Source organism: Puma concolor, chromosome C1 (assembly GCF_028749965.1).
Source record: "Puma concolor isolate L17-30 chromosome C1, mPumCon1.1.hap2, whole genome shotgun sequence".
Classification (NCBI taxonomy): Eukaryota; Metazoa; Chordata; class Mammalia; order Carnivora; family Felidae; genus Puma; species Puma concolor.
In genome coordinates this window covers 213,304,156-213,331,945 of record NC_141674.1, presented here as the reverse complement: position 1 = coordinate 213,331,945, position 27,790 = coordinate 213,304,156, and the positions used below count along the sequence as shown (strand labels likewise).

The following is a 27,790-nucleotide window of genomic DNA, read 5'->3' as shown; positions in this document are numbered from 1 at the left end:
CCCTGCTCCCCGGGGCACCTGGTGGCCCAGTCGGTTGGGTGTATGGCTCTTGGTTTCAGCTGGGGTCGTGATCTCACAATTTGTGAGTTCGAGCCCCGGCCTGGCTCTGTGCTGACAGTGTGGAGCCTGCTTGGGATTTTCTCTCCCTCTCTCTCTCTCTCTCTCTCTCCCCCTTTCTCTCTGCCCCTTCCACTCTTTCACTGTGCTCCTCCCCTCCCTCTCTGCCCCTCCTGCCCTCTTTTCTCTCTCAAAATAAATAAATGAACTTAAAAACAATTCCCTGGGCCCAAGTGAGCCTGGGGGTGAGACCGGGAATAAGGAAGTTTTCATGTGAGTTTCCTGTAAGTTTCAGCTCAGGTAGGTTGTCTCACTATGACCTTAGGCAAGTCACACAAACTTCTGAGCCTTAGTGCCTTATTTATCAGTCAGCTAATTAAAGGAGTGGAATTGCGCCCCACCCCGCCTCCAATGCTGATTTTCCTGGTAGGGAACACTGTAGTTTCTGCTCTAGGTACTTGTTAAGGATTTGTCCGAATATTTTTATGATCTGCAAAAATATACTCTGATTTAAATGAGTGGCATTTCCATACCTTCAGAATTACTACTGCTAGTGAAAAATTTTGAGAGGAAATTAAGGCAAAACAAAACAAGTTGCCTTTCTTCCTTGTCCATGAGCGTATATAGATACCTGTGGCATTTACCAGGAAGCTTGGGGTGTTAAGGAGAAGCCTCATTTTCATCGTGGCCTTGCTTGGGTAGAGAGGCGTTTTTTCAAGGGAGGGGCTTTATGAAGTTGCGTGCTCCAGACTGAATCCAGAGGAAAAGCAACGCTAGAGACCTAGTCGGTGCAGAAGACTTTCAAGCCACAGGTAGGCTTTTCAGAGTGTTGTCAAGGAGGAGGCACAAATGCCAGAATTAGCTTGGACAGCTCTTTTAAGTATAAAGAAAAACATGCCTACTGGCAGAGATGGAGTTTGTTACATGGCAGATATGTGTGTGGGCTTTTGATCTTAGACCATTGAAAAACAAGTAACATTCCGTTTATATTACCTGAAGCTTTTGGTCAGCCGTTTTTTTTTTTTTTTTTAATTTAAATCTTAGTTAGTTAACATATTTAGTAAACATAACCAATATTGGTTTCAGGAGTAGAATTCAGTGACTCACCACTCAGACACAGCACCCAGTGCTCATCACAAGTGCCCTTTTTAATACCCAACACCCATTTACATCCCCTACCCACTTCCTTCTATCACCCTCAGTTTGCTCTCTGTCGATAAGAGTCTCTCGTGGTTTGTTTCCCTCTCTTCTTTTCCTCCCCCCCTTCCCATATGTTTACCTGTTTTGGCTCTTAAATTCCACGTATGTATGAAATCCTACGGTGTTTGTCTTTCTTTGATTGACTTATTTCCCTTAGCATAATCCATTCTAGCTCCATCCATGGTCACGGAGTTTTGAAGTTCTCCAGGATGGTTTCCCTACTTCTGTAAGCACCAAAGTGACCAGACCAACCCTGGAATCAAGTCTGTCTGTAGGGTGTCCCCTCAGAGCTACCAAGCAGATGGGGCAGATGTCATACCTAACATTGCCAGAAACAAAACACAGAGTAGGGAGGATTTTGTAGGAAACTTTTTTTTTTTTAATTTTTTTTTTTTCAACGTTTATTTATTTTTGGGATAGAGAGAGACAGAGCATGAACAGGGGAGGGGCAGAGAGAGGGGGAGACACAGAATCGGAAACAGGCTCCAGGCTCTGAGCCATCAGCCCAGAGCCCGACGCGGGGCTCGAACTCACGGACCGCGAGATCGTGACCTGGCTGAAGTCGGACGCTTAACCGACTGCGCCACCCAGGCGCCCCTGTAGGAAACTTCTGATGGGAATTTAGAGAGCAAGGACTGGCAAATGAGGCTCTTAAGAGAAAGTTGAGAAGGAAAGAGGACGTAGTTTTAGTGTGAAAAGAGCAGAGAATTACTTTTTTCTGATTTCACAGTGTGTCGAGATTACAGGGATGGAAAGAGATATTTTGCATTTGTAGCAAATGCATTATTTGGGCAATTAAGTACAGATAAAATGGAAGAGAAGATAATCGGTCTTCTTAGGAGAAGCTACATAATTTTGATTAAGTTAAAATGAGTAAAAATGAAAGGATTTTGAAAGATTGAGTCTTTTTTTTTTTTTCTTTTTTCTTTTTCTTTTTTTTCTTAAAGAGCTAGTCAGCAGAGTCAGAATTTTGGGAAAGAGGGTTACAAACGTTGGAGAAAACAGTCACGCTTAGCTTTGAGGGGATGCACGATAGACAGACTTGGTTCCAGGGCTGGAAGAATCAGGAAGAGCTGGTTCTGTATTGGGGAAAAAAAATGGTGCTTAAAAGTTTGATTGGAAAGAAAAAAGTGTGATTGGGAAAAGGGTACTGAGTATGAGGTTCTTTTGGATTGTGATGAATGCCTGACAAGGAACCGTGGTTTCTCTGCCTTACATGAAAACGCCAAGATTCACTGATCCGGTGACTACATGAAGTTGCACTAATTTTCTGTTGAGAACTAGAAAGCAACATATTTTGTTTACATGATGCTGGTTTTTGCTTTATTCTTATGTTTGTATTAGAAATGAGTAGTTTAGTCCCAGAGAAAATACACGTGGGGCTTTCTGCCAAGACCCAATGCCAAATGTGAGCTTTGTGATTAAAGTATCCAATATTAATCTTTGCGTGACAAAACCAAATTAATATATATATTTTTACTTTATAGGATCTGAAAAGAAAGCATCGTAACTCCAATGCAGGATCTAGGAAAAGTTGAGAGTTAAACTGGGCTTTGACCAGCATAGATGTGACCTTGATCTTATAAAAAGAAAAGGTTTTCATTTTTCTTGGGATTGGAGGGGTGCAGATCAAGGTGACTGTAATTATGATGACTATCAAGTCTCCTTGTTTGGTTGTTGTCCTTGGGAAGGAGGATTTGCAGTGAGGCCAGTGTTTTGTTCCATTCCTGTTTTTCATTTCTGGGCTTCAGTATCCAAATCCTGCATATCTGTAGAATGTAAGCCACAGAAATGTAAAGGTGATATTCATTTATCAATTCAATAAATGTTTATTGAGCACCTATTGTGGGCCAGATACTATGCCGGGCATTGTCTTTGTCTTCTGGGAGCTCATAGTCTTAAGAATGTAATAGACATAGAAACATGTAATTATAGTGTAGTGGACTGGTACTGTAATCTAGCGGGGGGGCAGTTGTGAAGCCTGTACTGGGTGGGAGCCCTTCACAGAGTCGGGGACGTAGGCTGTTTAAGGATGGATAGGCATTGGCATTGAGAACTAGGAAGGCGTAGGTAAGAACATGTGCAGAGTTGGGAACTCAGGCTTGTCCGGACAAGACTGAGCACACCACATGAGACTGGGGTGTCGGGAACGGACTGGGGTGAAGGAATGTGAAAACTAAAATGTCACTGAGGCACGATCGGGAAGGAGGGGTCTCATATGGGGGCCATTTGTGAGCATGGACTCCATCGTTTAGACGCTGGGAAGCCCCTGACAGCTTATCGGAGGCAAATGACTCAGATGTATTGGTTTTAGGAATACGAATCTGGCAGTGACATAAAAGAGGAGTTAAAGGCAGGGAAAAGAGGAGGCTGTTGGAACGGGTACAGAGAAAAGGGGATGGAGATAGCATTTAAATCAGTGACTTGGGGGTAAGGCGGCCGCAGGGGTGTGAGTGGCAGCTAAGCGCTAGTTGTTGTGTGGAGTACGTGAGTCACAGCAAGTGGTACGAGTTTTGATTTTAGCTGGCCTCTAATTAGGCAGAACAGGAAAACTATATTTTCGTTGTTGGATTAAAATTTTTTCCACCTCATGATCTAAAGGCAGGCCTCTCTGCTTTTTAAAATAACTATTTACCGAACAAGAACACTGTACCTGCTGTTGTGCTTAGGAGGTACCTGTTGCTACAGATATTTTACAGGCAAGGAAGCAGATGCTGAGAGAGGTTAAGAGTTTGCCAAAAGTGGTAAGGATGGGATCAAATCGGGTCTGTATTGTATGCAAGCGTATTCGCCCATTTGGCTCTTGAGAAATGATAACCGTTAGGGAAAAATTCCTGAAAAAATAGGAAAAGATTCTATTTTAACTGCAGCAGATACATTGTAAGGTATTTTGGTTTTTATTTAGACATGTTGGCCAGTTATTAAGACTTTTCTGCCCATATGGGCAGGCCGTGAATTTCGTACTACTTATAAGCTTAGGAACTCTTCAGGATACATACAGTTTGAGTATCTTTCAGAATTATAATGGAAGAACGGCACACCTTAAAAACCTGTGCCCACATAAAGAATGATTTGCCTTCTGTTTTATTTGTGCCAAACTCACATTTTCTGTGGCTAGCTAAACAATATTTTGTAGGCTTTATTTCTGGATAAGATAATTTTTTTCTTTGACTAAGGGGTAGACCCATCCTCCTAAAGAGTAAAAACCAAGTGTCCACATGTTCAAGGTGATGAGCCAGTAACTTAAAAGCTTTTTAAAGCAAAAAACCCCCCACATTCCTGTTACTATAGAATGACAGCAGAATCTAGAGTCCAAAAATGTGTCTAGCATGTCAGTGTAGAAGAAAAGAAGCTGGCAGGAAGATGAAATATATAGCCAAGAGAAGAAGGAGTCCATAAAAACAGACCTCCTGAAGACACAAAAGTTGGAGTAGTAAGAAAAGACTTTAAAGCAGCTACTCTACATATGTTTAAAGAGTTAACGTTTTTGTTGTAAGGAGTGAACAATAGAGAATCTCAGTAGAGAAATGAAAACCATACCCAAGAACCAAATGGAAACTCTTGAACTAAAAAGTGAAACAACTAAAATGTCAAGTTTTGCCAAACGGACTTAACGACAGACTGAAGAAGGAAGAAGAAAGGGGCAGTGACCTGGAAAACAGATCAGTAAATATCAACCCATTTCAAGAACACAGAAGAAAACAAGGAAAGGCTAAAAAAGCTTAGCTGAACCTCAGCCGTTTGTGGGACGCAGCAAGCAGTGCAGGGTGCACGTGTGATGGCAGTCCCGAGGAGGCGAGAAAGAGACGGGGCAGACAAAAATTCAGTAAGTCCTGTTTAAAAATGTGCCCGATTAACTGAAAAAATATCAATTTACAGTTCCGAGAAGCTTAGCAAATCCCAGGTAGGAGAAACCCAAAGAAAACTACACTCAGGCAAATGGTAGTCAAAATGCTGAAAATCAAAATAATGAGAATGATCAGGAAAATGGCTAGAGAAAAAGAAACCATTTACATACAAAGGAACTGTGAGGTCAAAGATCACTGACTTCTTATCAGAAATAATGGAGAGAAGGGGCGCCCAGGTGGCTCAGTCGGTTAAGTGTCTGACTTGGGCTCAGGTCATGATCTCACGGTTTGTGAGTCTGAGCCCCGCATGGGGCTGGCTCTCTGTTGTCAGCACAGAGCCGGCTTCAGATCCTCTGTCCCCCCCACCTCTCTGCCCCTCCTTTGTTGGTTCTCTCTCTCTCTCAAAATGAATAAAGTTAAAAACAAAAAAGAAAGAATGGAGAGAAGGAGATAATGGCAATGACTTCTTTCTTTTTTATTTTTTACATTTATTTATTTTTGAGAAACAGTGAGACAAAGTATGAGCGGGGGAGGGGCAGAGAGAGGAGGAGACACAGAATCCGAAGCAGGCTCTGGGCTCTGAGCAAGCGGTCAGCACAGAGCCCGACTTGGGGCTCGAAACCACGAACTGTGAGATCACGGCCTGAGCCGAAGTCAGCCGCTCAACTGACTGAGCCACCCAGGTGCCCTATTTTTTAAAAAAAAATATTTTTTACATTTATTTATTCATTTATTTATTTTTATTTACTTATTTATTTATTTATGTTTATTTACTTATTGTGGGGGAGGAACAGAGGGAGAGGGAGAGAGAGAATCCCAAGCAGGCTCTGCACAATCAGCACAGAGCCCCATGCAGGGCTCCATCCGAAGAACCATGAGATCATGACCTGAGCCGAAATCAAAAGTCAGTCAGTTGGCTGAGCCACTCAAACGCCCTTGCAATGACTTCTGTTAAGTGATGAAAGACAAGAGTAATCTGTCACCTGGAACTTTGTTTCTGGGGGAGATGTACCATGAACACAAAAATAGGATTTTCTGCTTACCAATAGTTTGTGAACCTCTGAATCAAACAAAGTGAGACAGGTCTGTACTTTACAACTTCTTAGTAAATTGAGAAGTTCTATGAAAAAGATATCACAGCCACCAGTTTCCAAACTTTTTTTCTTTTTTTTTTTAATACCATAAGCCATTTCTTCACAGGAGGTCTCGGGATTAGCTTTATTTGTAAAACACTTCTGGAAATACTAAACTTCAGGAACGGATTTTGATATTACCTACTGCTCATTTTTATGCTCGGGATGTCTCCAGGATGTAGTGTTTTGGGGAAATAATTGGCCCGTGTATCTGTATCTGTAATAATGAAAACGTGAAGTTTCACCTCCCTTGCATTTTCTTCCTTCTAATAACATATTTTTAGGTTGAGTGGCTTTGGGTCGTTGCTGGGTGAAATATCTTCCAGCAGGGCTGAATTGTTCAGTGTTGCCTCTTTTAGATCATTTAAGGCTGGTTGAAAATAGAACTCCAACCTGGAGTTCTCAGTGCGTATTTTAGGAGTATAACAGTGCCAGGAATATAGGTTGAGGTAGATTGCAATGCAGTTATTACCTTTTGTGTCTTCTGTCTTATGAGTGCCTACCTGTGCTCTCGTGTGTAGTTTAAATTAAAAAAATTTTTTTTAATTTATTTTTAAGAGTGCGAGCAGGGGAGGGGCAAAGAGAGAGATGGAGACACACAATCTGAAGCAGGCTCCAGCCTCTGAGCTGTCAGCACAGAGCCCAATGTGGGGCTCAAACTCACAGACTGTGAGATCATGTCCTGAGCCGAAGTTGGAGCCCAACCGACCGAGCCACCCAGTCGCCCCTCTTACATGTGGTTTAAACGTGAAGTATTGTAAATTAATGCTACAAAAACCACAACTCGTTTACAGGTAGTCCAGAACTACGTTATAAATGACTTAAGCCATCTAGTTCAAAAGAAGTTAAAACTCGTTGAAATAATTCTTTGAAGGATGAAGCATCTTAAGTTTCATTGCAAGTGAGCAACGTGACCTCTTCGAGTATATTTGCGAATGGAGGTTATGAGATCATCATTCACAAGGCTTGTTTTGAATTTGTTCCTTATCCTCCTCCTCTCCTATTTCTCAGTTGGGTTCTAGGAGCCCAGCACATCCCCTTTCTGTGGCTGACTTTGAACCCTCCATAGGGATTACACAGAAGCTCCCATCGTATTGGCATTGGTTGACAGATGGGGTTGTGCTTGTCTTCTTGCTCGTAGCTGTTAAGGGTATGATGCAAATTTGTCTCCCTTTCTCTCTCGTTTCTCCAGGAATTTATGAGTCTCAGTCTCTTGTCCCTCTAAATCAAAGCTTCCTAACTAAAGAATAAACTTCTAGAGCAATGGTTCTCTAATTGGTGATCCCCAGCAATCAAGCACTTAGAAACTTGGTAGAAGTATAAGGTATTGGCCTTGCCCTCTGATGTACTGAATCTGGAACCCTGGATGTGGGGACCAGCAATCCATATTTTCACAAGCAATCCATGCTTTATCAAATCCTGTTCCTGAAGTTTAGTATTTCCAGAAGTGATTCTGAGTCTTCTTAAGTTTGAGAACCGCTGCTCCACGTTAAGGGAACACTTTTGAATAGTTTTCCTGCTGGTGATTCAACAGCAAAAACAAAGCAGTACCTAAGAGTTCTTGGTGGTGGTAGTGACGGGGTGTTGGATGAGTTCCTTTCAAACCAAATGAAATATTTTAAATAGTAACAAATAATAAATAGTAGTAATAATAAAGACAAAAAGAGAAGCTAATATTTACAGTACATTTTTTTTTTGTGGGCCAAGCCCTTTGCATCATGCCCTGTCTCAACTAATTATTATAATATGCCTGAAGTCAGTACTGAGGTGATTGATTGCTGTTTTACAGCAAAGAAGCAGGTTTAGGGACGAAGTTGGCCAAGGCCAAGATGTTCAGTAGGACAGCCAGGATTCTGACGCTGGTCAGACTAGCACCAGGTCATGACCCACTTGGTAATGCTATCTGAGACTTTGGGCAATGCCTCTCTCCTCCTGTCCCTGCCCATAAATCCCCTGCGAGGCTAGAGACCTATTCATATGCCCAAGAAGTGGAGCCAGACTTCATTTCGTTGCAGATAAGCTCATGTCCTACTCATTTGTGATTTGCCCACTCTCCCGAATTCATATCCAGAGCTACTTTGATCAAGTGGAGAGAAGGTAGCAAACAGAATTTTATAGCCTGTTTTCTTTCAAAAGTTGATCTCATTCTGGAAGTAACCAATTCACTGACCTTTTATCTTTGGGCTCTAGTTTGTGGTTTTTGGAGCTTTCCAAGATCAACGGAGCAATGATGTGGTTTGGCATTTTAAACAGTTAATATGGTATCACGCCGGATGATTTTGAAAGCAATTAATGCTTGAATGAAGTCCTTATCCCACTGAGTCATGTTTCCCCTTTTTAAAAAATCTTTATTGGATGATTAGAGGCAGACTTTCAGATTCCATTCCTGGTAATTGAGGGATTTATTTTACCTCCAAGATAGATTTGTCTTCTTGACCAACAAGGAAATGGAGTCTTTTAAAGAAGTAAGACAAACCATATTAAACGGAGAGAAAGGGGCTCTCCAGATTGAAATTTAATATCGTCATTTTTTAACGTGAAAGCAAAAACTTAAATGAACCTTCCGACTTACTAATTAATTTGACTCTAGCTCCACCCCCCCCCCACCATGTAGCTTCCATTTAGTAGAGGAGTCTAAAAGAAGGGCATTAATTAAAATTGGAATGATTAATTTTATGTGTAAGTCAGAATAAATTAATTCCAATGTCAGTATAAATTAACTCCAGTGTGAATAATTCCATAAACCTCCTTTCCATGGTTTGCTTCAGTAATTGAGAGTTTATCAGACATTCCTAAGGATTCAGAAAAGCTTTTGTGTGTGTTTCGGGGATGGGGTGGGGTGAAGGGCATAAAGTGTAGACACTTAAGCAATGTCACGTATACTCCAAATTCTTATTTATGTTAGGGTAGCCTGTAATTTGAAGCAAAATACCTGCTGAAAATGATAAACGTTTCTCCTTCTTTCTCTCCCCCTGCACTTAACGTCCATTTCTCTTTTTCACTTTGCTACCAGGTACAGGTAGAAACAAATGAACAGCTTTGCATTTGTCTGAGATTCAAAGATTGGTATTTTTTTTTTTTTCTTTTGCACAAAGTGGGTCCTTGCAAATCATTTCTGCATCTCCACTCAAAACTGTGCCATCTAGAGAATAGTGTTTGTTAGGGCAGTTTGCTATGGCAGTATTTTTAGGGGACACTCTTAAATGAATGACGTCGGCAAGTCCTATAACTCGCGTATGCCTTTTTTCCTTTTCCAGCAAGCAGTTCAGAACTGCCGTGCTCTTATTATCGGTTGACTACTCACTCTGCAGAGCTGACAAATGTTGGTGACAGCCCATTTTCTCCCAAATCCTTTAATGTATTCACAGAATGAGTAAAACTTGGGAACTGGCTTCTAGCATTGTTCTCTGGACGTAAAGGGATTCCTTAGTTCCCACACCGGATGATTTTCTTATACATGACTTGCCACCAAGTTCTTCTGTTTGTTTGGAGATCTTACTATTGGGGTGAGATTTTAAAGTATTTCAAAAACAGGTAGATGGTGATCTGTATCGGGGTCAGCAGTTTGTGTGTGTGTGTTTGCCAAGGGCAGGGCCGTGTTTTAGGCTTTGTAGAACATACTCCGCTGTAACTCTATTCTGATGTAGTGTGAAAGCAGCCGTAGACGACACATAAACAAATGGGCATGGTTGGGTTCCAGTAAAACTTTACGTATAACAACAAACGGGGAACTGATTTGTTTTGGGCTGCTGATTTATCTGTCTTCCGGGACGGTTCTTCCTGCATGTCAGCCTGCTGGCCCGTTCCTTCTACTAGAAGAGGGACGTGTGCTTTCCTTCTTCCCCATCTTTGCTCAAGATGCCCCTCCACCCCAAATCTTTTTAGGGAGAACGTTGCTTCTTGAATTTTCCTAGGATGTGGAAGTGACCTGACTATAGCCTCCAGTTCCTACCAGTAAGCAAGGTTTACACATTTGGTCTGGCCATCTGCATCGAGCTTCTCCCTCTTCCTTTACCTTTTAGGACGGTCTTTCCTGAAGTTGCACTGCCAGTAGGACAAGGTGACCTTCTCAGATAAAGGAGGCTCTTCCTTTATAAGGGGAGAAGCAGTGGTTGTGCTCCCGGACACAGCAGGGCTTGGGAGAGAACCATCTCCTTGAAGCTCCAACTGACCACTCCATCTGGAGATGGCGTCTCCTTGCCCGTCTGAATCCCCTAGAAGTTTTTGGACCTACCTTCATGAGATGTCTCCTGCTTCTCCCTCTTCTTCCTTTTGTTACTTGCTTTTCTTTGGGGTGAATTTATGTTAGGGAGACCAGTGTTCTTAAAAGAGGGACTCATTCTTAGAAATGTATACCTGAACGGACCCCTTCGGTGACTATCTACATGTACATGGTGTTCTTAAAAGCTGACGTACGTGACGAATTTGTTCGTAGACTAAATCATTTGTAGTTCTGTTCAGGTCATCTGTGGGGTGATGGGCTATCACCAGCTTTCATGGAGTCTTGTTCCAACGTGATACTCAGATCTTTTCCTCTAAACACAGGCTTTGGTTTTCTACCCCATTGAAGAACAGACTTTGCCACAGACCACTTCTTCTTTGAAACCAACCATGAGACCCTTGTTCTCTTGCCCTCCAGATGCCTGGAAGCCATCACAGTGCCTCTCTTTTCACAGAGACCCTCCTGGTCTGGGCTTCCTCACTTCAAAATGCAATGGCTCTTAGCCACTTTCCTTGAATGATTTTAATCTCTCATCCCTTTGGCCCGTCCATTTGAAGGACCTCATGGGATGACTGCGTCACTGTCATGACCTTATCCGCTTGCTTGAGAACGATGACAATACTGGTCAGCTGTTGTAACAGTGGAGGAAGATGACAATGCCAGCATGCCCGTGTCTATTTCATGGATTCATGCCAACATTAAAAAAAAAAAAGAAGTGTTGAAAAGTCAGGAAATACCAGTACAAATACATCTTAGATTTCAAATGAAAAAAAAATTATAAACATCTTAGAAAATATCCATCTGGCTGCTGTTGGCTCCCCCACCACTATTCCTCCTAAGCTTCCTCCTTCTGAGGGCCCCGTCAGCGGATCAGCGGACTTTAGGGCTGCCTGGAGTTTTGCCGCCCTGAGTGTAACTTTCAGAACCACAACCTCTGGGAAGTTCCTCTGCTCTGCCTGCTGCTTCCAGTAAGGTAGCGGTGGTTTTGATTTATTTCTCCTCCTGAATTCAGTCCTTTTCTCCAGTGGAGACACTCACTGCTTCCAAAGGCTCCTCTGGCCATTGGCGTCAGCCTGTTGATGATGAAGCCTTGGGGGTGGAGGACGGACTGTAGGAGCAGCGAATGCTGAGGGAGGAGAGGAAAGTGTGGGGTGGGAGGAGGAGAATCATAACTGGCATTTCAGTACCTAGAAGAAAGCATGGCGTGTGCGGAAAGCTAGACTTGCAATCTCTTCTGTAAAAATAACAGTTAATATTTATTAAAGGTTGTTAGGTGTCAGACACTGTGCTAGGCACTTGAAATACCCAGTATGTTGTCATAATAATGGCTCTTCAAAGTAGGTCCTTGTTTGACAATAACGTGGCCATCAGAAATTTCCAGGCTTGCTTACCTGATCCTAGTTTGCGATTCAGTAAGAGGTGAGCACGCACCTAAAGTAGGCTGCATGTCCTGCAAAAGTGTCCACACCGTGATAACCCCAAACTTGAACGTGTTTGTTATATGTTAGTTTCCTCAGTGCTGTAATAAAATAGCTAACATTTAGTGGCTTGAAACAACACAGAGTTATTGTCTTCCTGTTCTGGAGATCAGAAGTCCAAAATGGGTCACACTCGGTTCAAATTAAAGTGTTTCTAGGGACGACCTCCTTCCCAGGCTCAAGGGAGCCCGTTTTCCTTGATTTTTCCAACTTGTAGAGATTTCCCACATTCTTTGGCTCATGGCTCCTTTCTGCCTTCAAAGCTGGACAGGTCTTTCTTTTTTCTCACACACCATCACTGATGCTGACTCTTCTTCCTCTTTCTTTCACATTTAAAAGACGCTTGCTGGGGCGCCTGGGTGGCTCAGTCAGTTGATCTTCCGACTTCGGCTCAGGTCATGATCTCAAGGCTTATGGGTTCGAGCCCTGCGTCGGGCTCTGTGCTGACAGCTCAGAGCCTGGAGCCTGCTTCAGTTCCAGTGTCTCCCTCTCTCTCTGCTTCTCCCCCACTTGCACTCTGTCTCTCTCTCAAAAATAAATAAACATTAACAAAATAAATAAAAGAATAAAAGACCCTTGGAATGACATTGAGCCCACCTGGATAACGTAGGATAATTCTCTACTTTAAGGTCAGCTGGGTAGCAACCTTAACTCCTGCTTACGTTGTGATATACTGTAGCCACAGGTTCTGGGGGTGAGGATGCGGACATCTTTGTGGGGGGATAGTCTGCCTATTGTACTACATTGCATTGCAAAAGGATTTTGCAGATATAATTAAGATTATGAACCTTAACATAGGAGGATTTTCCTGGACCATCTAGACAGGCCAACTGAACCAAAGGAGGTTCTTAAAAGCAGAGGACTTTCTCTGGCTGGAGTCAGAGAGATGTGGTAGAAGGGAAGGCATTAAATGACAAATACGGTTTCTGATTCCCCTTGTGTTGTGCTGCAGGGTGAATCTTTCTGTTTTTAACCATCTCTGTTTTGCCCAAGGGCTATCGTGGGTCTCCTTTGCCCCTCTTACAAGTCCAAAGTCCAGCTTCCAAATTTAGCAGTGAGAGTTCATCTGTCCAACCTTGGATCCTGTATCTGATGGCTAGTCAGTCTCCCTGCTGTGTTTCTTTCTGGGTTCCCCCGGGTTTTACATTCTTGCTCTAGTCTCTGTTTTGATTACTTGTCTTTCCTCAATGTCTCAAATTCCTCCTCATCTTATAAAGTTAAATTCAAGTCACATCTTTTTCCATGCAGCTCTGGAAACTCTGGCCGGTGTGCCTATTTCTCCCTAGAGCATTCATAATCTTTGACATATCGTGTTCAACTTATTTGTCAGGCACCGTACATTATTTTCTGGGTGTGAATAAAGACGTTTTTCTGGATCTCCCAACACAAGGTGCCATAGTTAATACTCAGTACATGTTTGCTGAATGACTAACTGAAAGTGATTCTATAAAAATAAATGAGGCATATGCTTGAGTAGAGGTTTCCTCATTATACAGTGGTCATCAAAAATCTAGCCTATTGGGTACTTTTGATCACCAGGACTTTAAGACCTTCCATTTTTAAAAAGTTTGTTTATTTTGAGAGAGAGAGAGAGAGAGAGTGCGCACTCATGTGCGAGTTGGAGAGGGCCAGAGAGAGAGGGGGAGAGACAGAACCCCAAGCAGGCTTTGAACTGTCTGCATGGATCCTGATGTGGGGCTCGAGCTCACGAGCCATGAGATTGTTATCTGAGCCGAAATTAAGAGCTGAATGCTTACCCGACTGAGCCACCCAGGCGCCCAGACCTTCCATTTCTGTTAATCCTTTTTCTCGTCTTGGTCCCCATCGCTGACACTTCTACACCTGCCTTCCTCATGTACATCTAGAATTAGTAAGTGGCTCAAAAACCCTTGTGACAGCCTGCCAGCTGGCCTGACACCCTCTGAACATTCCCGTTATTACAGAAGCTGTTCTCACCCTCATGCTCTCCCTGCACTTCTAAAATCTGTCATTCCAGCTTTGAGCAAGCCATCTGATTAGAATAATTTTCATTATGTCATGAAAAACTGATAGGCAGTTTTGACCATTTTGGGTTTTTTTGTTTTGCAGCAAAGATCTTAATTCATAGATTTAACTGAAGGACAGTGGTTTGTGAAGAAATCCAGTGTTTTCTCTTTTTGCCCTTCCTGTCCATACGAGATTCTCGGCCCTTCCCATCTGAAACACTTGTAACTCTGCTCTATTGACAAACAGAGCACACCTTTGTTTTAGGGGCCGTATGATGATATCGAAAGCCAGGTTTAAGACACCTACCCTCGGTCTCAATTCAGAGTGCTTCTCTGCTGCTTTAGTTTGCATTTCACACTTCACCTACGTTTCCCAGCACGTTTTTTACTTACACGTGTGATTAGATACATACACACGCCTATGTATGAATTACATGCGTGCACGCTTATATGTTTTGGTGGCGTGTGGATGGTGAGGTTGGAATGGGTGGGGGGGATTAGGATTGGGAGACACAACTCCTGACTTCCATTGCCGTGTCCCCAGCTGAGGATGTTAAAGAGGAGTCGTGGGCGGGGGTTTATGTAGAAAGGCGTCCCACGTCTGGAATGTTGAGACGCCTCCGTGGCGGCATACGTCTTACGACCACACACATGTATGAAGGAGACCTGACCAAGTTTAGAAGCCGATACAGCTTGCTTTGGAGCCGTGGACGTTTGGGTTTATTTCTGGCTCTGTTACTTGATCAACTGAGTGACCTTGGGCAAGTACTTGGCTTGAAGGGTTAGAGAGAATACAGGTTGAACACTTGGGACATGGTAGGTGTTAAGAAATTGGTAGGCATTGTTTTGTCCCGAAGGCTGATGTGATATATTCATGTGATGTTATATCCCCAGGAGGAGGGGAGCATCCAAATGTGCGAATTACAGAGAAGGCCAAGTGTGGGGCTTAGAGGAGAATTTTCCGTAGACCAAAAAGGTAGCTTGAGTCTGAATTTACTGGGTTAGGGGCTGTGTGCTTCACTTTGAACTACGTGGTCTGGTTTGGCCTCATTGGCTCTCAGTGGACTGAGAGTCTGCTGCAGTTTCCCTGGTCCTGTGGCCCACCATTAGCAGGTGATGTGGATGTGGATGTTCTACATTGTTCCTGACACTTGGTAGTTGGCTTTCTTTCTTTCTTTCTTTCTTTCTTTCTTTCTTTCTTTCTTTCTTTCTTTCTTTCAATTTTTATTTATTTTTGAGAGAGAGAGAGAGAGAGAGCAGAGGAGGGGCAAAGAGAGAGGGACAGAGAGAATCCCAAGCAGGCTCCAGGCTCTGAGCTGTCAGCACAGAGCCTGACGTGGGGCTCAAACTCACGAACTGCGAGATCATGACCTGAGCTGAAGTCCGAAGCTTAACCGACAGAGCCACCCGGGTGCCCCAGTAGTTGGGTTTGTGCTGGAACACTGTTTGGGGTGAAAACTCAGTGCCTCACATGGTTGCGGTCCCCTATTGCCGGGGAGCCCGTCTTAACAAGATAAGAGGAGTTTAGTGATTTGCATGATTATTTAATGGGAAGGTATGGAGGACACTTTTTAAAACGGCTAAGTACTCATTGAAACACAGAGAAACAAATCAAGAGAAATGATAGTATATTATACATATGTATATACACACAGGAAGGTATACATATATATTTATTTATGTTTCTAGAGTTTAGGTGTTTGTGTGTGCAAAATGTATCCCTTTGGAAATTATCATGTGCCAGATTTTGAAAAGTAGACTGCAATTTGATACAGAAAGTGAACAAATGAGCTTTTTCATCCCCAGTAACTCACACCAGGCTTCACAAGCAGATATTGCAAAGCCCCAAGGGCAGCAATAAATTCCTCTTATTGATTTAAATCCAATTAGGGTCCAAGCTTGTGAAACACGTGTTGAAGTCCTATGGCTGACAAAGCAGATGACTAAGGGGGCTTTACACCAAAGGGGCTTAGAGAAATTACTCACACAGAAACTTCCAATTGTAAAAGAGACAAACAAGCTCTGCATCTGAGTGATGTTTAATCTGAGTGTGCAGTAAGGGCCGAGAACGGTTCATACTGCAAAATGCAGGGCTTACGAAAGAATTTCAGCACTTGAAAACCCCTGCGGTCTCTGCTTCACTGATCAAGGTTTATTATTTTAGTCTATCTCCCTTCCTTCCCTCCTTCCTTTCTTCCTTCCTTCCTTCCTTCCCTCCTTCCCTCTCTCCTTCCCTCCCTCCCTTCTTCCCTCCTTCCTTCCTTCCTTCCTTCCCACCCCCTTCTTTTCTCTTTCTGATACTGAAGTGCAATATGGTATCTGCTTTTGGTATCAAATTACAATTCCGAACACCTTTCTTTTCTGCAGATAGATGTAAAACTCCTTGACCTGTATTAGGAATGATATTCTCTTTTAGATTGGCACCCCTTTCTAGGCCACGGTTGGACATTGCAATTACTCAGAGAGGTGTATAAGCACTGAATTAAAATGTTAAAAACGTATCAAATGCTTCGATGTACTGAGGCGATTGTTTCCCTTCGTGAAGTCCTAGCAGAGCCTTCTCCCAGCATGCCTTGTGTCTTTATAAAAGCCTTAATATGTACCATATGTGTAAATAGAGGAGCTAAATAAAACTTTATAGATCACCTGGGTGAAATTATTGAGTAAGACATCTGCCTGGAGCCAAGTTCAGATGCGCTTTTTGTAGGATCAGTGTGTCATAATATAGGCTACATGAAGCAAAGAGGGTTCATGTCTGAAATTTTGAAGGTGAACTAAAGCTCCACCCCAAAGAAGAGCGACCTATGGAAGAAGTCAGGTAATAAAAAAGAGGTGCCCTCCTGCAAGTCTGTGGATTTGAGTTGACTGATGGAATGTTTTCATACGAAGAAAAGTATGTAACTATTTATCACCATAAACTGATTGTAACATTGTTTTTAAACATTCCCTTTGAATGGGAGGAGGCAAGGACATCCAATCACCTTGCAAGTTGGGGTAAAGATAAATGCGATGTACAGCTATGCAGTGTGGAGTCTAGGAGGCCATATAACCTCAAGGTTAGCTTGTAGGCAGCATTCCAAGGTGAGGTGGAACTGTTGGAGAGTTTGTGTTGGGGGGTGGTGGGGGCCAAAGGGTGGGCTTTATTGCTGACCATTCATTCGTTCATTCATTCACAAATCATTCTTCAGCTTCCCTTGTGAGTCACAACTTGTACTAAACACAGAATATTAGTGATGGCCTTAGGCTATCCTAGATGACTTTGAGACTAGGCTAAAGAGAGAAGACCATTTCTCCGCTATTCCATTTTGATGAGCCTCCAGGCCATTAGCCTCCAGAGTGCTGGTGTTTCTCTGAGATAAGGTGTATTTCTCACACCAAATAATGTGAAGGACCAATAAGGGATATGTTCTTTCCTCAAGAATTCTATTTTTAACAGGCTTCAAAACTCCTGTTTTGCATAAGCCTAAGATATTTCTCATGGTAAAATTCCAGGCACCGACAGATCGTATTCCTGGGTATAAAGGGATCTTAACCATTAATCATTAATATCATTTTAGAAAAATGACTACTGACATGGTTTTGATAGATAGCTTTTTGTTTAAATGTGAGTGTGAAAATCTCTATCCATATATGTTTCCTGGATGTTTATAAATTGCATACACACACACACACACACACACACACACACACACACACACACACAAAGGGAGTATGTGCTCGTTAAAGCAGAAAGCTTACCCAGATAGTAGCCACACTCAAAGACATTTGTTGAGACTCTTCAGTGTTTTGCCATTAGATCTGTAATTGTATTTGCCATGTGTATGCACATCTTAAATAGTAAGTGTAAAATTTAATAAAATCTTTTTGTGATTATGTTATTTGCTTAAATATATATGAGCAATGGAATGTAGGTAAGCATAAATATAAATTGTTACTAACAGTTGGACTGTTGTGGACTTAATGATTCCAAGGATTTGGGTGATCTTAGATCTTGGAATACCTGATTCACAGGGCCCTGCCCTTATACATAACGAGGGCAAGAGGACTATGACTGCTTCTAATGGAAATGCTTCTAACAGTGGCTCAACAGGAGGGATACAGCTGTTCACGTGACAAGTGTAGCCACGAGTCGTTGCTGGTATTGGTTTGATTAGTTCCTTAACTACGTCATCAGAAATGTGGGTTCTTTCTGTCTAGCCTATTGGATTTGGTCTGCAGACTCTCATCCTCATATGTGTGCCTTTTGGTTGAGAGATGGGGGCTGTACCCCCAAGTCACCAACTTATGGCCAAATATGGGGAAGGCACAAGGTGAGCTACCTTTGTGAGGAAAATGCAGGGTTTCCCCTGGAGTCCCCAGTGGAGTTCTGCTCGCATCTCACTGCCTGGCATTGTGTCACAAGCCCACTAAGGCCGTCTACCATTTCCGGCCTCTGGAGAGGAAGGCTCAGGTGAGAAGGAACGGAACAGGGTCCGCAGCACCCGTATATTGTAATTGTCGCTCCTGAGCTGCCATCAGTGAAAACGCAGATGTATCGGATGAAGCGCTTTGACCCAATGCTGTCCCGGAGAACTTTCTGCGATGATGAAAGTGTTCACTCATCAGTGTTGTCCAGTACTGTGGTTGCTGGCCACATGTGGCCCTTGAGTCCTTGCAACGTGGCTTGCTGTGACTGAGGCACTGATTTTATGAAACGTGTTTTTTTTTTTTTTTAATTTTTTTTTTCAACGTTTATTTATTTTTGGGACAGAGAGAGACAGAGCATGAATGGGGGAGGGGCAGAGAGAGAGGGAGACACAGAATCGGAAACAGGCTCCAGGCTCTGAGCCATCAGCCCAGAGCCCGACGCGGGGCTCGAACTCACGGACCGCGAGATCGTGACCTGGCTGAAGTCGGACGCTTAACCGACTGCACCACCCAGGTGCCCCGAAACGTGTTTGGTTTTAACGAATTCATTTTTTTTTTTTTAATTTTTTTTTTCAACGTTTATTTATTTTTTTTGGGGGGACAGAGAGAGACAGAGCATGAACGGGGGAGGGGCAGAGAGAGAGGGAGACACAGAATCGGAAACAGGCTCCAGGCTCTGAGCCATCAGCCCAGAGCCTGACGCAGGGCTCGAACTCACGGACCGCGAGATCGTGACCTGGCTGAAGTCGGACGCTTAACCGACTGCGCCACCCAGGCGCCCCGAAACGTGTTTGGTTTTAACGAATTCAAATGTAAATCGTCTTGTGTGGCTGGGCAGTGTGTCAACCATGCTGGACAACACAGATTTGAGCGTGAAACCTATTGAAATAATTTTGAGGAGCAGTGTTGACATTTAAAAGATGAGGCCCTTTTGTTGGTTAAGTGTGATTTTATAAAAATGGTTATTTCCTCACGTGTAGGTCTTTATTTTGTAGTTATGTATTGAGTTGTGCTTCATAAAGTCAGCCCAAAGGTCAGTTTCTCCGACCAAGCACAGATTTCTTTGAAAGAAAATTTCTACTCTCGAGATTCTCTTATCGTTAAGAAAACATGATGCCACTGCAAATTAAAAAAAATAATAAAGCCGGAGACACTCTGGTTTTGTCTACATCAGCACTATTGCAGTTACTGTGGAACAAAATCATCCTTAAAGAGGGTCATTCCAACAGGGTAGCTCCTGTTATATGCTGTCGTATGAACTGTAAATGTTTCCTTCCCCTCCTAGCCCCAAATGGCCCCAATTTCTGAAATGCATGAATTTATTTTGGATTTAATTTTATTCTGGGCAAGTTTCATGAGAAAGAAATATCAGAGGAGACGAGGGAGTTTTTAGTGTTAGGAGTCCTCCCGGTTCTGATTTCCTCGTACATGTGGGTGTTGGTGAACATTCTGGCAGTGCTCTCTGGCCGAAGCTGCGATGGGATGAACTTGTCCAAGCTGGAAGAGTACAGAGACCTCAAATGTGCCAATGGGAACCATCCCTGGCTCCCGGGGTCTACAGTCCTGGGTGGGGTCATTTGGAAGGGGGAAGTATCATCAGTGCTGAGTTTTGTCAGCAGATGTGACAGCAGCAAGTTCAGGGTCTCCTCCAAATCAGAATGTTCATGTTACTTTAAGGTTCAGCAACAATGTATCCTTTGCTTTCTGTGGTCTTGAGAACACAAGTGAGGAAATGTTCCCATGTGGAAATTCTTAAAAGCAACTGTTAAACTAATTCTAGAAGGTATGAGCAGTGCTTTCCTTTTGACGGGGCCACAGACCTAGGTGGGATGTGGACCCTGCCACCCAAGTGTCAGACTTACAGTCCTTGAAGGGCTGTGAAGAGTTTGAAAACTCCGGGCTGAAAACAGATGGCATGCTCAGAGGATTAACTGAGGTGACTAAGAACAAAACTGTAGGGGCGCCTGGGTGGCTCGGTCGGTTAAGTGTCCGACTTTGGCTCAGGTCATGATCTTACAGTTTGTGGGTTTGAGCCCCACATCGGGCTTTGTGCTGACAGCTCAGAGCCTGGAGTCTGCTTTGGAATCTGTGTCTCTGCCCCTCCCCCCACCCCCATCCCTCCCCATCTTGTGCATTCTCTCTCTCTCTCTCTTAAACATAAATAAACATTAAAAAAAATTTTAAAGCACAAACTGTCTATTGAAGCGTGAATAGGACAGAGTTAAAGGGATGCATAGGAGATAATGAAGCACCAGAAACTAGCATCAGTGGGATGCCTTCAGTCCTGAAAAGGGCAGTGGAGCCCAGAGGCTGCCGGGAAAGCAGTGTCCAGAGGTGGTTGAGAAAATCCGCGGGGAACATCCTGGGCCTGGAAGAAGGTAAGAAAATAGATAATATTCCAGTGGCCTCTTGTTTCCTTCCTGCAATGCATGGAGGGTAGAGAATAGCTCTTGAGGGTCAGTAAGAATAACCAACACGTTATGGAAGTTTTCCAGTGCTGCTGTGTGCATACAGGCTGACAAGCACATGCACACACATGAGCCAACTCCATCCTCGTGACGGTCTCCATTTCACTCAGAAGACTGAGCTTGGGCAGGTCATGCAAATTTCCCTGAATCTAACACTTGGTCAGTGACCAAGTCATGAGCATGAACTATTGTCAGACTCTGACCTCCCAGCTCTTAACTTCTGTGCTGTGAGAGGGGCTATGGAGATGTAATCGAAATCGAGAAAATATGGAAACCAAACCTTGTGGTAACCATCGTAATCATAATAATGGGAAGAGTGTCCCTGCCTTACATTTCCAGACATTATTACAGTTGACCCTGATAATAGTCTTGGGAGTTTAAAAGGTTAGGTATTATTATTCTCATTTTACTAATGAAAAATAGCAAAGGTTCAGGCCAAATGACATGCTACAAAACCGTAACTCAGAGCTGACATTTGAATATAGGGTTTTTAAATTTCTGAATCCATTAGTGAGGCCAATAGACTCTATTGTTAATTAGAAAATGCTGGCTACCTGACAGCTTAATTAAATTGAGTAAAAAAACCAAACCCAAACAAACATGTTATATAGATATTCTGCTTGAATATCAGTCCCTATTTTGCCTCGTGGCTCACTATTTTATTTTGTCCATATTGAAAAGCCCACAGTGATGGTCTGTCATAAAACAAATGGATAAATAACATGTGACTCCGACACAAGAGGAAGGAAAATAATATTTAAATACATGTCTATCAATTTCTAAAACGAAGTTGGTTTAAAATTCATAGGATACATCAAAAACCAAAATTAATTCCAGCTAGGTCCAGGGTTTGATAGGATTATCAAAATGCATAATTTATGGAAAGAGAGCAGGAGATAGTGTGATCCACGCAGCTAATGTGGCTAATGTTACCGGGTGTTAGGCTTTCTGAATGGCAGACTCCTTGGAGGGGCTTTAAAAATGTTACTCCTTGTTTCACAGATGAGAGAACTGAGGCCCAGAAACCTGCCGTGCGTGGCCCGGCCCGTGGCACGTGTAGCTTAGGCCTCATTGTTCTGACTCCAGATTCAGTGTGGTTAACCATCGGGTGTCTCAGGATTGTCTTCATCCGGACCATTGGAACACCCCCATGTAAGACATTAGCACTGTCTTTGGAAGACCCGTTAGAGTTCCCCAAAATGAACGACAGCGTAGCTAGAAGCAAACAGCAAAGCAAACCAGGACCATGTTTGCATGAAATATGACAGTCAAAGGGTTAAATTTTATGGCAAGTATCGTAACTGATGGCTAAGAAACACCACGGTAGACCAACAGGCATGGAATATGCGTAAACATTAGAATATGCTTAGTAAACACATTTGAAAAATTAAGCTTATTAATAATAAAAGAAATGCAAATTAAAATAATAATGAGATGGTATTTTACATGTTCCCAGTGCATAATGGTTTTCTTGTTTGTTTTTTAAGACGAAAGCTAGGGAAATTAGCAGTCCTTGGTGTGGCAGCTTTGGAATTTGTGCAGCCTCTTTGGAAAAGCAATTTGGCAACAATTATAACGAATCATAAAATTTCCACACCCTTGACCCAGCAATCCCCCTCCTGGGAATTTATCCTGAGGCAGTTATTCAAAAGACAACGAAAGCCATGTGTAAGAAAAAAAAAGTCATTGCAGTAATGTTTATAATAGTAAAAAATTGGAAGCCGCCTAAAGGTCCCACAACAGGGAAATGATTCAGTAAATTATGTGTTTGTATAACCATCAGATTGATTATGAAGCCATACAGTAATAATATAAGGATACTAACGATGTTCATTGAAAAAGGAGTGAAAATTTATGTTTATGCCGTGCCTTTAACTGCAGAAAAGTCCACATACAGGTTAGCACTTGCAAGTCAACACTGCAGAAAGATAAAAAGAACGGACATGACATGATGGGGAGACTAGCGGCTCATCTCAGCCTGTGTACCCGTGGGTGTTTGTGGCACTGGCTCATGGAGTTCTGAGTGTGTGAAGAGAACCGATCCAAGATCAGGCTGGGAATAGGTACATTGCAGCCAAGTTGGGAGAAGTTTCAGATACCATCTTAAAAGAGTTTGAACTCGGTCCTTTGAAGCACTGGGAAGGCATTGCCGACGTCATGACCATATTTACGTTTGGGGAGCTCTGATAGCACAGAGAGCTTCAGAACAGGGGGGAGGCACTCAGGGCGATACTGGCCTTGGGGTAATGGAGCCTCCATGGGGTCTGGCAGGGAGGGGATGGAAGTGGCGGAGGGAGCAGCCCCAGAGAAACGTGGGAGGCGGATCACTAGCATGTGCCAAGTGCTTGGGTGTAGGAATGTGGGAGAGAGATGGGAGGAAGGGATACTGCTCTCTGAGCCTAGACAGGGCGCCATTAGATGGATGGGCAGAGAGGACTCCATTTTGAATATGTCGGGAATACGGTTGTTAGGAGTCATCCCATAGTGCCTTCCACAGACAGTTGGAATTCTGTCTTATCCTTGGGAGGGAGGGAATGGTTGGTGGTGGAGGTTGGGTGTGTTGGCTTATGGACATAGCTGAAGTTGGAAGGGTGGCCCAGGGAACATTGGTCTCAGGAGAAAATGGGTCAGCTGAGAGCAGAACCCTGGGAAAGTCCAAGGGTAGGGACGGTTGTGAAGAGAAATTGTTGGAGCAGTTGGAGGCAGGTGTGGAAAAGGAATGAGGAACGGGTCTTAAGAAGGAGGGAGTAGACAGGAACGCTGAACAGGGCTGCGAGTTGAGAAGGTGGAAGTCCCGTAGGAGGCCTTTGGTTGGATCGTTGGATCTTGGACAGGTCAGGTTCCAGTGGAGTGAGGAGGGATAATTCCAGATAACTGTGGGGGCGAGAAACTCAAGGGAGAGGATGACTCGAAATTGCTCAAGACTCTAAGAAGCTCAAAGATAGAACGTCCAACTCTCCCTGTTTACCCGGGACTTGGGGCATTCTCAAGATGCAGAGTGCTCAGTGCCTCGGTTAGGAAATCCTGGGCCAACCAGGACAAGTTGGCCACTCTACTAAAAAATGTGTAAGTGAAAATATCTGTTCTTTAAGCGAGGTTAAATCCGTGTGAAGCTACCAGCTGTATATACATAATGCTGTTGAGTAGCGACGCAAGGGAGCAAGTCTATGCTGAACTGCCAATGTGGTGGGATAGAGAGTTTGGGAATATTTTTGAAAATATTTTTGGGTTCAAGCAATCTGGCGAAATTTGGGGAAAAATAAGTTGTTTTTCTTTTTAATTTTTAGTTAAAAAAAAAAGAAAAAGTCAAGCCAAAGTGGCACCGTAAAACTGAAGGAAGTAAAGCCCTAGTGTAAACACTGACAGTTTTAGACTAAATGGCTTCCTTATTTGACTTTTCCGATTACTGTTTTATTTATTTAGCTTTAATTTTACACCAAGGCAACTAAAAAAACCTGTAACAACACCTCATTAATTTGCATTAATGGGGAAGTGGTGTCCTGTCGGATATGTGAAAGCTCTGAGTCTAAAGACACAGGGTGCTAACAGACCCTTGGTCTCCGGAAAGACTGAAGTCATCTACTGTACATATGGAACCCTAGTTTGCCAGCCTGGGTCTGACCGCTGCCACCTGCTGGGGGCTGGAGTCCCCCCATTCCCCTCCCCAGCGTTGGGTTCCCCAGCCTCACTGCCTGTCGGTTCACTGGAGAGCATGGGCCGTTGGGTGTCCAAATCCTGTGGGCTTGGGGCCAACTTCCGGCTCTCCCTGACTCGTTTTCCTCATTGGTTGTACAGTCCTTTTGTTAGAATCAAATACAACGTGTGTGAAGCAAAGATGCCTCTCTGTCTGGGGCTCTGTCGTTTGGCCACTGGCCACTTGTGAGTTCTGTACAGGTCGCCCGATATTTCTGGGCCTCCTTTTTCCTGTTAAAGAGGTTTCAAGACATTGTGGGGTTTAAAGTTGATCACATACATGGAGTGATTTGTGCAGTGTCTGACCCACATTTTTGTTCAGTATTAGCAGTTGTGGCCCACTGCTTATTAGCCACATGACCTTAGGCAGGTCTCTCCCCTCCATTTCCTTGTCCACAAGAAAAACCCGGAACGAGATGATCTCTTTGGTCCCATCTGATGATTCTCTTTCTCTCTCTCTCTTTTTTTTTTCATCCGATTCTTGAATAACACATTTTCTCTAATGCTCTTTGAAGCTTGGACTGAGATTAATAATTGCGTATGTGATCACATTTATGTGATGAGAGGAGACAACTGACTTGAAGAGATTTCAGTTTAACACATCCTGACATTTGAAATGAGAATTCAGGTGAGGGAGACTTTAGGAAGACTGCAAAGAACAGAGTGTGGACCAAGAGACGTTAATCCGACTCTATTGAAGATCCGTAGAGGGATTCTGTCGAGCAAATCCATCTATCGGGCACAATTTGGGCTTAGTGGTTTGCATCCCTGCGTCTTTCCATTCCCGTAGCTCCTTCTTCTCCGCTTCTCAGTCTGGCTTGTGTCTTTGGACCACAGCCATCTGTCGACTCCCCGCCTGTCCCCTGAATCCCAGGGCTCCAAACCTGGCCTCTGTTTATGGAACCCGCTTCCGTAGCGGGCCCATCTACTCTGTCCCAGACCCTGGACATCCAGGCTGTCTGCCCCTCCATGCTCTGAGACCTGTTCTGCACCAGCCTACCTTTGGTCAACACTGTAGCCCTCCACGTTGTTGGTAACCCCGATCTGGTCTCTTCCCTGCCTTGTTCGGTTACCGCCTCAGCTGCTTCTTGGTTCCATTATTGACTTCCAAAGCATGTGCAGCAAGAGGTACCCTGTGATTACAGCTTGTACAGCTTGACAGCGTATGGACACGAGATGAATGAGAATAAGAGGAAATGGGACAGGAGGATATTGTCATTGATTTTTCTTTTTTATGTATCTTTTGTTGTTGTGATTTTTTTTTAACTTTTTTTTTTTTTTTTTTTTTTTTTTTTTTTGCTCAGGAAGCAAATCTCCGAGGAAGTTCATTTCAGGTATAAGCATTTCATGAGACAATCCACGCCAGTGTATGTCATGGCTTTTGTGTTACTATTTGTTTTTCAAGCACCTGCTGTATTCCAGGGCCCTGTCTCTTGTCCCCTTTTGGTGACCGAGAAGGAATGAGCACTTCAGTGGAAGAGAGAATAATAATTAGGTACCGAAAATAAAAGGCTATTGTAGAGGTATATACAAATGCTTTGGGGTGCACAGGGGTGGAGACAGCCAATAATAGTCTTCAGTGGAGTTTGGAGAATATTTCCAGAGGGAGTGACATTTGGGTTCACTCTTTTTTTTTTTTTTTTTTAATTTTTTTTTTCAACGTTTATTTATTTTTGGGACAGAGAGAGACAGAGCATGAACAGGGGAGGGGCAGAGAGAGAGGGAGACACAGAATCGGAAACAGGCTCCAGGCTCTGAGCCATCAGCCCAGAGCCCGACGCGGGGCTCGAACTCACGGACCGCGAGATCGTGACCTGGCTGAAGTCGGACGCTTAACCGACTGCGCCATCCAGGCGCCCCTTGGGTTCACTCTTAAGGGCCTTCTAGGTGGAGGAAACAGCAAAAAGGCTTGGAGGAGTGAAGGACTTCTTAGTATTTTGGGGTGACTGGAGGATCCATTAGTGGAATTGGAGAACGAAGCTGTAAAGACAGAGCTGGGACTGTGTTTAGAAGTACCTGGGGACACTAGGATAAGGAGACAGGTAGTGACAGGGAGTTGTTGCAAAATCTGAACGAGTCATGTCTGAATTAATGCAATTCAGCAGCGAGGATCTTGGGAAATATGACTTGGTAGCGGATGCTGGGTGTCTCCGTGTCATTTGAAGCCAGCGACCCCGGCTCTTCTCCGCAGCTGTCAACCATATATGGCCCTTCCGTCGACTGTCTTGGCCCTTGGGCGGAGTTTCATCCTTTCTCCTAATCCTCTCTGTTTTCAGGTGCGGCCACTCATTGCCCCCTTCCCCCGTTCTCTGACTTGGAGTGAGATTAAGGAATCTTGTCCACTTCGGAGCCAGGGCCGAAGGAGAGGCTTTGAATAGTTCACTTCTGACTGTATTTCTTCTCAGTGCTATTTTCTCTCCAGAAAGGCACTATCGTTAATTAAAGCAAAACAAACAAAAGCTAATCCCAAACAGCTGAGCTTCATATTTTCAGAGACCCGTAAACCTCATCAGCATAAAAGAAATTAAATTTGGAGCTTACCTCGTGCAGACGTTCATTTTGATGGAGGGTTCCACGCTTTGCTTTACTATCTGACATAGAGTTTTCTGGAGTTATCCCAGAGCTCTGATGGGTTTTCCTGTAGACCCTGGGTAGGACGGGGCTCTGTCCCCAGGAGGCTGTGCCAGTAGAGAAGCTCGCGAAAGCAAGGGACACTTGTGGCCGGGAGACTGGAATCTGGACTTCTGAACTCTGGTTGTCCACTGCTTTTATGTATGTAAAACTTGAATCTATTTGTACTTGAGCTCTGTACATTTCACACTATGTAAATTGTAGCTCAGTAAAAAATCTACGTAAAAATAAAGTTGTTGATTTTAAAAAAAATCTTTTTTTTTTTTTTTTAATGACAACTTAGAGGTGCCTTTTCAGGAAACGACTTTGAAAATCAAAGGGATGATGACAGTAATAACAGCATTTGTGGCTTTGGGTCAGTTACTTCTGTCTGTGTATAGGTTTCCTCATTTTGGAAAGTGGCCTGCTACGCTTTTGATTTTATTTCTGGACCTTGTTTCTGGTTTATTGTCCCTCCATAGTGGAATAGTATTTACTAAATAGTTTGCAAAAACTAAGGAGTCAATAGCAGCGAGTGTCAGTTACGTACTTTTTAAGCATTTGATCGCTTACTTGCATGTTTTTTGAAAGATCAAAACCTAAGTCTTTAATATACTGATTTATTCGACGCTTAGCGTCTTCCTCAGTTTACCCACCTTTTCTTCGGGTCCTGTGATTATTTAGATGCT

General features: G+C 43.4%; 1 protein-coding gene and 1 long non-coding RNA gene across 3 annotated transcripts in view; one reads left to right on the top strand and one right to left on the bottom strand.

The window, feature by feature from the left end:
- The window catches only part of PID1 (phosphotyrosine interaction domain containing 1), a 231,951-nt gene that overhangs the window by 25,625 nt on the left and 178,536 nt on the right, over positions 1 to 27,790 (top strand). The gene's annotated exons all lie outside the window — the stretch shown is intronic.
- On the bottom strand, positions 19,649 to 27,245 carry LOC147578722 (uncharacterized). The gene is made up of 2 exons (XR_015255607.1): positions 27,033 to 27,245; positions 19,649 to 20,698 (listed from the first exon to the last, which is right to left on the bottom strand). It is a non-coding gene; the product is annotated as an uncharacterized LOC147578722 (long non-coding RNA).